This window comes from Vicia villosa, linkage group LG2, assembly GCF_029867415.1.
Source record: "Vicia villosa cultivar HV-30 ecotype Madison, WI linkage group LG2, Vvil1.0, whole genome shotgun sequence".
NCBI lineage: Eukaryota > Viridiplantae > Streptophyta > Magnoliopsida > Fabales > Fabaceae > Vicia > Vicia villosa.
The window spans coordinates 124,109,068-124,122,064 of NC_081181.1; the positions used below are offsets into that span (position 1 = coordinate 124,109,068).

At 36.2% G+C, this 12,997-nt stretch overlaps 1 long non-coding RNA gene across 1 annotated transcript; it reads left to right on the forward strand.

The window, feature by feature from the left end:
• Nucleotides 1–9,308: 9,308 nt before the first annotated feature.
• On the forward strand, nt 9,309–10,330 carry LOC131646730 (uncharacterized). Its single transcript, XR_009297613.1, has 2 exons — nt 9,309–9,736; nt 9,855–10,330. It is a non-coding gene; the product is annotated as an uncharacterized LOC131646730 (long non-coding RNA).
• The last annotated feature ends 2,667 nt before the right edge of the window (nt 10,331–12,997 follow it).

The window sequence follows — 12,997 nt, forward strand, 5'->3', positions numbered from 1 at the left end:
CAAAACTGACTCTAAACATCATATTCAGGCAGTTAATCATCAATTGCATCATTATTCATCATCACACATCAAAACAACACATAATCAATCAATAATACATGCAATTTTCATCAATTCATAACCTCCCTAAACCTAACATATAATCCAATTGACTCAATAACATCCCTAATCAATATTATTATCCAAGAATACGATAATAGATGATAACCGGAGAGTCCCCCCTTACCTTAGCCAAGAGTTCTTGATTGGTCTCTCCCTCCATTGCTCCTCTTCACGTACCAGCTTTCCAATCCCTCATCTCCTCTGCTCTGCTTTTCACGTTCCTTTCCCTTATTCCCAATTCTTATTATTTTATAAAATAAACTTTAATTGGAATAAGACCTTTACTAACATAACACCCCCTCATTCCTTAACATCATACATGGCCCAACACCATAAACCATCCTTTTCCAATTAAATCCCTCAAACCACATATAATTCTAATTATTAATTAAATTTCTATTTAAATTAAAAATTAAAATATACGGGTGTTACACAAGTACCTACAAGCTCATTGTTGGCGGCATTGTAAACCACGTCAAGGAGACAAATTCAAGGACCTACAAGCTCATTGTTGGAGTCATTATAAACCACATCAAGGAGAAAGATTTCTGCTTGGATTCAGCCTTCAAGGACGTGCTCGCAAGGAGACGAGAGAGACATGACTTCATATTTGGTCGACTGAACTTTCTAAAAAATGGGGCCGACAACATCGGACTGCGGAGGATTTGTTGCTCGTGCTCAACGTTTTGTCCTATGAGCTCGACTTAGGGACGCATAACATTGATGGATCTTGAGCCCAACCTGAGAATACGAATCGTAGTCTTGGGAAGGCAAAAGTCAAGTTTTAATTCGCCACGCGTGACGACTATTTAATGCCTCATTATGGCTTATGGGAACCTAATGTCCTAGGAAATAATAACCTACTACACGCTTCCCCGCGTGGTGGTGTAATACGGTGGGAGAACTGGCTTTTTTGAAATGTTGCGGATTGCAAGAGTCGCCACCGACTTTTATTTTATCCAAGTGGAAAGACTAAAAGAACAGAAAAATACCTTTTTAAAAGACTTTGAGTTCGGGGGTAGGTTATACAAAGGGAAGGTGTAAGCACCCTTTGTATCCATGGTTATCCATGGGCTCTTAATTGCTTAGCTCACTTTTGTTTTCAAAATGTTTGAAGTGTAGTGTGTGAATAGGAAAAAGATTTGAATAAGAACTTTAGCTTGTAAATAAGCGTAGTCTTTTTTGAATTGATTTGAAAGAAGTGGGAAAATATATTTTTGAATTTGAGAAGAGCAAGCAATTAAAAGCAATTACCCTAAGTTTAAATTTATGTTCTGTAAGTCTTTAGTTGGAAAGGGTTATCCATACCATAAAGAGGGTAGGTAGTCCTTTCATTGGATTTGAAAAGGATCATCGAAATTATCGTTCTCCATGATCCCTACCATAAAGAGGGCAGGTAGTCTGTAGGGAAGGATATAATAGTCATTACGGCAACCATGAGGATACCTTAGCATTCGAAGGGACGGTCATCATTTTATTCAATGCAACATCGAGGGATTAGATCTCATATGATGATTTATTTGTAGGCAACTGGCTAAGGTATCCTCGTATTCGAGGGACTTGACTCTTTTAATCGAAAAGGCAACAAGAGATATTACCCTAAAGGTGTGTGTGTGCCACAATCAGGTGATCAGTTCAGATATTTTATCTTGTAAGTTAGTGAGATAAATTCATTTTAACAAGGCTTGCACTCCCTAGGATTACTAACCACAGCAGAAAATAAAGCATAATTAAATGTCCTACGCTATTACAATAAACACCTGTAGGGCAGAAAAATAAAGGCAGGAAAGTAAACCTAAACTATTACAAAAAAAACCTTTTGCAAACCTATACACATTTTCTAGAATTTAAAATAAATAATAAAAGCGAAATTTAAATAAATAAACAAGTTTTACCCAAGGTTGGGAACAAGCATACGACAATCATAGAGTATGAGGTGAGAAGAGAATTCGCGAATCAACAAAAACATGGTTAAAAAGCCCTACAACACAAACCTAAGGGTAAAAATAATTACTAATCTAAAAATTAATTCTTGATTAAGGTTTAAAATTATACCAAAATTAATCTAGTAAAAACCTAAATCCTAATTTGATTAAATTTGTTTAAGATTTAACTAAACAACTTAAAACTAATTATTTTATGACTAAATGATTAAAAATAATTAACTAGTTAATACCTAATTAAATTAAATTCTAGGTGATAAAAAAAATATTTAATCAAAAGAAACCTAATTTTGAAATATTTTTGGTGATTTTTAATTGGTTGATTTTAATAAAAAAACATAATTTAAGTAAGTAAAAAAAAAAGTAGAAACAAAGAAACTAAAAAAACTGGGCCTGGAGGTGCAGAAGTAAAAGAATGGTGAAACTGAAGGTGATAGGCCCAGCAAGAAGAAGCCCAAGAGTGCAACAAGGTCCTGGTGTGCCCTGTGCGTGGACGTCCAGAGGGTGTACCATGAAGAAGCGTCTTCATAGGCGTCAGATCAACAATGGGTAAATCCATAGGATGAGGCATGAGGGTGCATTGTGGTAGCACAGGGACCAATGCACTGGATCTGTAAACAAAATATTCAAAGAAAAATTTGTCAAAACCAGTTCCCAAACTTTTTGCGCTGGCCTCTTCAGCTGTGTTAATTTGTTGTCATATATACCAAGCCATATATTAAAATAACAAAACATATTAATTGATGAAATTTAAAAAGATGAAGTCAACGTGGGCCCCCTGTTGCTTGCACCGGCCAATAAAACATGGAGAGAGGATTGAGACTTTTGACCAGCGAATCAGGAAGCAAATAAGTGCCACGCGTGTGAGTCCAACGGTTAGAATTATTGTTCATCTTCTTCTTCTCCATTACCTGCGGATTTGATCACGGCTTTAGCTGCGAGTATACCTGCGGATCCTTCACAGCGTCGTCTTCATCCATGGCCACGCCCAGAAGCCTGTTTAAATCAACAAGAAACAAAACCAAAGTGACCCAGACATACTAATTTGGGTGCTGCGAACTCCATGGCATGATTAGTTTCTATTAAAAAGGCCTGTAACCATGAAACCGAAGTTTCACAATTCCTAAGCCCTAACAATGGTGCTCTTGGATTCCTGTGTTAAAATTCAGAAGCGAAGATTCAAAACATCCTTAAACATCATTAGAAACATGTGTGTATGCATAGATGCGATTCATACTGAGTGAATGAAAAGTTTGAGATAAAAACCTTAACCTACGCGGTGCAACTTTGGAGGACGGGTTCTGGGGCATGTGCAAGCTTCGAAATTGGTTGGTAACGACTCCTGAGATCTTCAGGAGAATGAAGTAATGCCTGTAACTCGTTGAAGATGGATGGAGAAAGCTATAGCTCGTGCCCTATATTTTCTTGTATTTTGGAAGCTTGGAGAATGGTTCTTGGGGCAAGTTTTCGTCCCCTCTTGATGTGAGAATGTTATGCTTATATATGAGTGAGATTAGGGTTGAGAATAGACTTGGATATCGAGTGATTGGTGAGAGAAAGATTTGAGAAAATATTTGATTGAAATTTGCATAAGAGCTACTATTTTGGTTCAATCTTCTTTCCACCCTTCATTCACGTGTATCTTGGCCTTCAAGTTTGTTTTGATTGACAAATAATGTTTGGAGAATCATATAATATCTTTTACTACTAAACCATGATGTTATTTGATTTTATTTTGACTTTAAATAAATAAAATCAAATATACATAAAATAAAACCATGAAAATAGATAGTAATGGATCCATGGCCCCCTTTGGATGATTAAACTAAATTCCATGAATTAATTCGAAGATTTTTATATTTTATTTGATTTATTTAGATTTTAAATGAATAAAATCCAAATAAAATAAATAAATATTATAAAAATAAATGAATGACACCGTTGGTCCCTTCTTAGGTCATATTTATGTTTAGAATCCAAAACTTGGGCCCATTAGCTTAAAAGTACAAAATTGGTCAGTTAGGGTTTCATGTTTTTCTCCATTTTTAGCCAACTTGTGCAACCTCGCATCTCTCTCAATTTTGATCCTAAAAAGGTGTTATAGGACTCTTTGGAAAGCTTAATATGTCTTTTACAAGCTCCTTTTGGTTTCATCTCAATTGATTCTACCATGTTCATGTATCACTCTTTTTAAAAAAAGTGTCTTTTTGTTGACTTTTGAAAGGACTTGTAATGTTTTGACTCATATCTCTCAAATGGTGCATTTCTTGATCTTGGGCACAACATCAAAGTTGCAGAGAATTGAATTTCCTTTAGAATGAATTTTGTTTGGGGAATTTATGATAAAGTATGAGAGAGATATGACCAGTCAAAGTTGGTTTGACTTTCACCTAAAAAACCCTAATTTAGAAACTTGGCCTTTTGTGGATTTCTGAGCTCTCCTTGATGAATCATGATCAAACCTTGATCAAATGACTAATGTGACTTAAAATTATTAATGTTGACCAAAAATCAGGAGTTTTGACTGTGGTTTGACCACAGTTGACTTTTAGGTCAAATTGGTCGACTATTGTCCATTTGAGCAGTTGACTAATCAAACTTGTGAGTCAGAGCTTGAAACTTGGCATGAGGATCCTTTGAGCATGTGTGAGGCCATGAGGTCCACTTGAGGTGTCAGAACCTGATTTTAATTTGAGAGAAGCAAAACCCTAGTTGTGGGTTGATTGCTTAGAAGAGAGATAGTCAGGCTTATTTCTCAGTGCTTGAGCCGAAATATTTTAAAATATGATGGGAAAATTTTGGGGTATGACAGGTGAGGTTGGATATAAAAATGGAGTGGGGAGGTTCATTTGGAACATTTCCAAGTCCCTGCTCTCTTTTTTCTCTTCTCTCGTTCACGATAGTATGTCGACCCTGCATTTCCATCGCCTCCATCACCGTCAACACCGTCCACACTGCCCTTTCGTTCTCACACTCCCAGTAAGTAATCTCATCCTTTCACCATATGTTAGTTTTAGGTTCTTACTGAAGTTTGAGAAAACACTTAGATGGGGGGTTGAGTAAGTGATTCTTTTTTGCTTGAAGAACAATAGATAGAACACAGTTATTTTTATCCTGGCTCGTTTGCAACTCAAACTAGTCCAGTCCACCCTCCTCGGGTGATATGCCTCTCTTAACGAGGACTTAATCCACTATAATCAGAACTTAATTACAATTGCATATCCAACTGGTGTGACTAACAATACAATGCACGAGCCAAACTGCTGGTGACTAACAACTTGCACAAACCAACTGTTTGTGACTAACCAACATCTAAGACTCAACTAGTCCTAGGGGTGGCAAAACGGGCCCGGCCCGTGGGAAAAGCCCGTTTTACCCGCACTTTTTCGCGGGGCGGGACAAGGTTTTAGGCCCGCTCTCTTTAATGTGCCCGCCCCGCCCCGTTTTTTTGTGGGCTTTTGCGGGCATTTGTTTTTCATAGAATTTTACTATTTTTAGGCCTAAAAAGCCAAATGCCCGCGGGCTTTTCCCGCCCCGTCCTCACTTTTTTGCGGGGCGGGGCAAGGTTTTAGGCCCGCACTCTTAAAAAAGCCCGTCCGCCCCACCCTGTTGTTTTCGCGGGCTTTTGCGGGGCGGGCATGCCCGTTTGCCACCCCTAACTAGTCCTAGACTTATTGAGACTTCTAACCCAACTGGTCTCTCAAGGATCTGTTAAAGAGTAACTTTAAATGACAGTGTTTAGGATTGCTTCTATAAAGCGTTAATCACAAACTGTGATATTTCACTAATATTTGGTACAGAAAATGTGAACTCAGAGTATGGATATGAAACTTTTTCTTCAGCAAGTTTTGATGTATCTTCACACTTTGATAATTTTCAGAATAATGATGTTTGTGTGTATAATCGTTATTGTTGTTGTTTAAAACAAACATGAATATATAGCTCAAGATTTTTTGTCTGTTAACTTGATTCTTGGATGAAGCATTGAATGCTTGTGTGTTGCTTTTCGTTTTGATTTCTCCAATGAGCTGCATGTGGATAGCTTCTTCAATCAACCTTGGGAGTTGAGCTTTTTGAGTGTTACAGCCTCCTTGCTAATGATTATGTTTTTAACGGTATCTTTCTTTCTTTCTTTTTTGAATCAAACTTTATGATCTTTTGTTCAGCTTGGAATATATATTTTGTATCAGTATGTTTGCAGCAGTTTTGGTGCTTTATCATAAGTTGCCTTAAGACTTAGTATCTTTGCATTTGTTCATCTTTGCGTATCAAGTTCTGATGGTACTTGTATTGAAACATCTTCTGAAATCAGAAACATATAATTAGAGTACCACATTTGCTTTATACAAAATTTATTTGCTTGTTATCATCAAAACACTAAAAATATGATTAGAACCAAACTATGTTCTAACAATCTCCCCTTTTTTGATGATGACAAAATATTTATGTTCTGTTCACAAATTGTGTATATAAGAGAAATGGTCCCCCCCTGAGATGTATAATCTCCCCTAAAATAAATGCTTGAAGAGAAATGTAAATAATAACTTCCCTGAGTAATTTCTGCATCTTCCAGAAGTTCTAAAGTATCTTTCTTTCAGATATCGCATAGAACACTTTTTGCTTAAAAAGATCTTTCATTCAGAATGAGTTCGGGCACTTCTTGAGAAAATCTTTCTTTCAGATTTTATCTACAGACTTTCAGGAAGAAACTTTTTGTACTCTGTACTAGTTAGAATTGTTCAGATAATTAAGAATAGTATTTTCCTTTATGTGTTTAATGATCAGGATATCAGACATGTATGTTAAGCTTTTTTCAGAATCAGAATATCTAATACTTACTCAATTTAATGAGTACTTCAAAATTTCTAATACTTAATTAATTCTACCCTTTTTTGTCATAATCAAAAAGATGTAAAAATGTATGAGCTTTTTTTAGTCAAGTAAACAATTATAAGTATTAAAATCAATGTTATCCTAGACAAAATGATAAACAAAAAAGGAAAAATTCATTAATAAGAAAACAGACATTTACAGACACCAATATCTAAGACATAGACTCCTAGTAATCATACTCACAGTTTCCTCCAGTGAAGGGAAAACGTTCACTAGGTTCAGCAAGCAGTATTTCTTCTTTGTTAAGAAGTTCTGTGGAGCGAAGAATGCTCACAATGCCTGCAGACTCGAACATAGCGGACAGGATTCGACCATATGGTATGAAGAAGTCTTGACCACACTTGAAAGCTTTCAGAGGCTCTCTCAAGTGTCCAAAGATAATGGCAACAAGATTGATTGGCTTGTTTAATTCAAGACGGTTGATCAAGAACTTATCTCTTGCAGACAAGAGTTTATGGAATTTTCCTCGAGGAATTAGATTCGAGAGAATGAGACGAAACCATACTTGTTTTGTTGGAAAAAGATAGTATGGGTTGTTGCGGATACGACGAGCTAGTCTGCTCAGATCAGTTGGAATGACAAATGCATTTGCATAATCAAATACGGTTAGACATGCAACATTGTGCCTAGAGGGACCCCTAATTACTTCAGCAATGAAGTCTTCAGAAATGGTTAACAGACATTCATGGATGGAGGAAGTAATGCTCAGATTGTCTTCACTAACTGAAGCATTGATCTAGAATTCTTTTACCAGGTTGATAAAGATAGGACCATTAAGAATGTCAACATAAGGTTTCCATCCTTGTTGATAGCAACGGTCGATAAAGTGATCATTGCTTATGGCTAACCATAAGAATTTTTCTCTGATCACAGTGAGGGTTGGTTGGGAAGACATGACAACAATGAAGATTTAAAAGAAAAACTGACACAAATTGGTTTTAGGATACTGTAGGATTTTTGACATTGTAACTCGGTGGGAGAACTGACTTTATTATTTCGCAAACAAAATGTTGCAGTGAGCATGCGTCGCCACCGACTTTTATTTTATCCAATAACTCGGAAGGGCAAAAAGAACAGAAAAATACCCTTTTAAGAAAAATGGGCTCGGGGGGTAGATTATGAAAAGGGAAAGTGTTAGCATCCTTTTCATCCGTAGTTATCTACGCGCTCTTAATTTGCTTAGCTCATGTTTGTTTGTTTGTTTTGAAAAGAAGTTTAAGGACTTTAGCTTAAAAGCTTAGCCTTAGTCTTTGAAAGAGAGGTGCGAAAAGCTTTTTAATTGAGCTAAGCATATTAAGAACACTACCCTAAGTTGGTCTTTTTCTATGGTTTTTACTCTTCTAAGTGAGATAGGGCTATCCTTACCATTTGGGGTAGGTAGTCCTATTGATTTGATGTGCGAAACAATTGAATGGTCATCGGAGGTCGTTGAAGGCAACAAGTAGAGGTACCTTTAGCAATATCGAAGGGACAATCATCACTTTTCGTAGGCAACCATTCGAGGGAAAAGATCATGTTTTCGTAGTCAGCAATTCAAGGGTCATCGAAGGACTTATGATCTTTGTTATGATTTTTAATCGTCGGGACTTTTGCTAATGGGTACCTCTATATTCGAGGGACACAACCATATAATCGAAGGCAACCAAGAGGGGCATACCTTAGGGGTGAGTGTGTGCAGTTGATTTAGATTCGAATATTTTATCTGAGATTAGTGAGCTAACGATTGAAATTTGAAATCTTTTCACTCCCTAAATTACTAACACACGCATATATATTGCATGAAAGTAAAGGCGGGAAAAGTAAAAGGTCCTAGCTATTACAGGGCTTTGGGAGAGATACATAATAAGGAGGTGCGGAAAGTAAAATCCTAATTACTATTACATCCCATAAGCAGCTACATTATTTTAAAAAAATCTGTACAAATCAAACCAAGCTAGCAAATGTCCATGATAATCCAATGTCTCCATAATAATACCTCATAAAACAACAAAAGAAGTGTTAGTCATGGATACAAAATATTAACAATTAATCAAATTAATCAAGAACATAGCTATTTACTCTAAATATCTAACAAGAAAATACTATGTTTGTTTTTTTTTTTACCTAAAAAATATAGAAAAATCTAATTATAAATGAAAATTAACTATAAAATCAGAGAGTGCATGCTGAAACAGGGTGGTGTAAATCTAACCTGCTGGCCCAAACAGTATTGGCCCACCATAATTATTGTAGTTCAGAAAAGAGAAACAGGAGTGCATCCTGGGCTAATGGGGTGTGAATTAAATTATATGCTAGAGGCCCAAAGTTACTGATCTAACAAATTAGTTTAATTATTCTAACAATATAATATTAACCCAAATATCATTTTTAATTAAGCTAATAAAAATAAAAATGAAAAAGGATTAAGGTTTAGAAACTGGCTAATTCACGTTCAGACTTCCTTCCACCTTCTTCTATCTCAATTGATTCCCATGGCTCCCTCTCAAAATCATTCTTTCTCGCGAATCTCCTCACAACTTCATATTCTCTCAACCGAACAACAAATGGCGTAGAAACGATTACTGCGCGGCTTGAATTGCTTCTGCGATGCGTTCGTGTTCAGATCGAAAATTACAAATGGTGAAGTGGGTGAGATTCAAGGCGGCTGGCGCGGCGTTGATCGGAGTTGAACGGCGGCGCGGCCTGTCTGGTTTGGATCTGGCCGAATGTGCTTCTTGTTCGTCGTCGGCTGCGGTCTCGATCTTAGTCTCTGATCTTTCTCCCTTCTTCCTGCAAAAGAAGACAAACAATGTGTTATTGTTAGTTTTTGGGATGCAGATTTTTTGGAACTTTGTTAATTGTATCCATTGCTGAAAAGAATTGTAGTTTATGATCTAAAGTAATGTTGTTGCTTGTCCTGGTTGCTTCGATTTGCAGGTGATTTACGATCCATTTGAATCGATGCTTCAGTTGTGCTAAGCGATGCCGTCAGTGAGGTTGCGAGCGAATCAGTGTTGGCGATTGGCCTCGTTCCGTCGGGGAGGATGGTTGTGCGAGTTTGGAGGATCATCAGCACAGTAGTAGTTACGGATCAGCGTTTTTCTCTTTGAATCTGTTTATGCCGCTAAGCTCTGTTGTTGTTGATTTTAAAGCTTTGATTGTTGTTACACCTGAAAACAAAACAAATAGAAAATTGTAATTGATTTTTGATGTCAATTGTATAGTTGATTTTGTTAATTTTGCAGTAGAAAGTTTGTTAGTAAATCTTTATGTTTGTATTCATTGCTGTTAGTTGTATGTTGAGATAAGTGATGAAGGTGGTTTGTAATGATATTGACAATGATGGAATTTGTGGGAAGATCTAAGAATGTGAATATATGAGTTAGAAAAAATATAATTAAAAAAAAAACACATTTAATCATTTGGTTAGAACAAAACAAAAAAACAAAGGTCAAGATTAAGAGAAATTGAAAATAAATGGAAGATGAAATTGTTAGTAAAATCGTAGAAAAAGGGGGAGAATGTAAATGCAAGCTTCTCAAGCATAGTGTGTTTTGATGAAGACAATATGGACATCAAGCTTTTATAAAGGATGTGCAAAAAGAATTTCAAGTATCAAGCAAAAATACATCATTTCAAAGTCTTGAAGAATTTGTGAAGTTTCAAGGATCAAGCTAAAATGTCAAAGGTATAAACAATACTCACTTTGACATATAATTGTTCACAAATATATTTTCATGCATATCATAATCATACTACAAAGTGTCATCCCTCAAAAGTTCATTTAAAACCTTTTTCATAGTTAAAATTCAAAATAAAGGTTTTAGGAACCGGGTTGTCCCTATGGGGGAACCGGTTCCCAGCATTCTCAATTTTCAGCATTCTGTGGTTTACTATAGGGAACCGGGTTGTCCCTATGCAGGAACCGGTTCCCACGTTCAAAATTCAAATTTTCTGCTGTAACGTTCAGCAGGAACCGGGTTGTCCCAGGCAGGAACCGGTTCCTACTGAACCAGTGTGTTTTTTCATTGCATGATCTTATTCAAACGAATTCTTTTTCATACCACTTGATCATTGCATTGTTTCATGGAAAAATAACCATTCAAAGAGGTGTTTAACACACTATAAATTCTACATATTTCAAAATCATTATTCACCTTCTTCATTAACAATTCATACTCATAAATTTCATTATTTCCAAGTGTCCACAAACCAGAATTTTTATATGAAACTTTCTACACACATTTTCATAGAGAATTCATTCAAAGTTTCATGCATACATTATTGTGAACACTTATATTCAGTTTGAGAATTGTTTATTTGAAGAAGAAGATCAATCCAAGATTGATAGTGCTATACAAACTTCATCTAAATCTCTTGTAAAAGTTCAAAGAAAATTATCTCCTTACTATCCAGGATTGTTGGAAGTAAGTGGTGTGTTTGAAGAGGATTGTTCTTCATTCACATTAGTGTTGATTGATCTTAAAGGTGTTAAGAACCTTTGATCACCCTATAGGTTAGATAGTAGGCATAGGCTTGTACAATAATTCTAACTATAGTGAAATCTCTTTCGTGTTTGAAAGGGGACTGGAGTACTCTCGGATTGTGAGGGGAACCAGTATATATCGTTGCGTTCTTTACTTTTCCGCACTTTATTGCATTCATCACCATTACCAAAGAAAAGAAAAGAACCTTACAAAAACCTTCAAACACTTAACCAAAAATTATTAGAAGTATTCTCATAAAACCGATTAAATTTTTGAAAACCTAATTCACCCCCCCTCTTAGGCGCACTCTTATACTTACATTTGGCATCAGAGCAAGTTATAGGTAACTTGTTCCTAAAGATCCAGAATGGCTTCCGCAAATCAAAGACCGGTTTTCAAAGATGGTGGTTCTAACAACAAGCCTCCATTGTTTTGTGGTGAATATTTTGACTTTTGGAAAATCCAAATGAAGGCTCATCTAGAAGCACAAGGAGAAGAAGTTTGGGAGGCTGTCCTACAAGGTCCTCATGTTCCTACAACAGTCGTTAATGGTGTTGGATCGGAGAAACCTAAAGCGTCATGGGATGATAATGATAGAAAAAGGGTTCTTGCTGACAAAAAGGCGATCAGTCTTCTTCATGGTGCTCTTAGTATGGATGAATTCTTCCGAATATCAACATGTACAACATCAAAGGAAATTTGGGATACTCTTGTAGAAACTCATGAAGGTACCGCTGAAGTTAAAAGATCAAGGTTGAATACTTTAAGCCAAGAGTACGAACTGTTTAGAATGAAGCCTGGAGAAACTATTCTCGATTTGCAAAAACGATTCGTACATTTGACAAATCACTTGAAGGCACTTGGTAAGACTCTTACTACCGAAGAACTTAATCTTAAAGTGCTCAGATCCTTGACAAGGGAGTGGCAACCAAAAGTGACGGCGATATCCGAAAAGAAGAATTTATCAAAACTTACTTCCGCAACATTATTTGGAAAACTTCAAGAATATGAGACAGAACTTGGAAGATTGGAAAAGCATGAGAACTTAGAGAAGAAATCCAAAGGCATTGCATTAAAAGTAGATTCAATAGAAAGCAAAATGAAAGATGCATCGGATGAAGATGAAAACTTCTTGCTTCTTGTAAAAAGGTTAGGCAAATTTTTTGGTAATAAAAATAATATTGATAATACTAACTATGTCAAAAGAAAGAAATTCTCAAAGCATAAAGATAAAGAAGCATCCACTTCATCACAAGAAGTTACATGCTATGAATGTGGGAAACAAGGACACATAAAGCCGGAATGTCCAAAGCTTTCGAAGAAGAATGTATTCAAAGGCAAAAGAGAATTCAAAAATAAAAAGGCCTACATAGCATGGGAAGATAATGAAGTAAGTTCCTCATCGGACTCCGATAGTGACGAAAGTGCAAACCTAGCACTAATGGCATCACACCACTCCGACGATGAAGAAGGCGAGGTTAGTTATGATGATTCTCTTTTTGATAATGGTGCACAAGGTGCAATAGAAGAATTATTAAAAGAATGCAAAATTCTCTATAAAACTATCTCATCTCAAAAGAAAATAATATCATC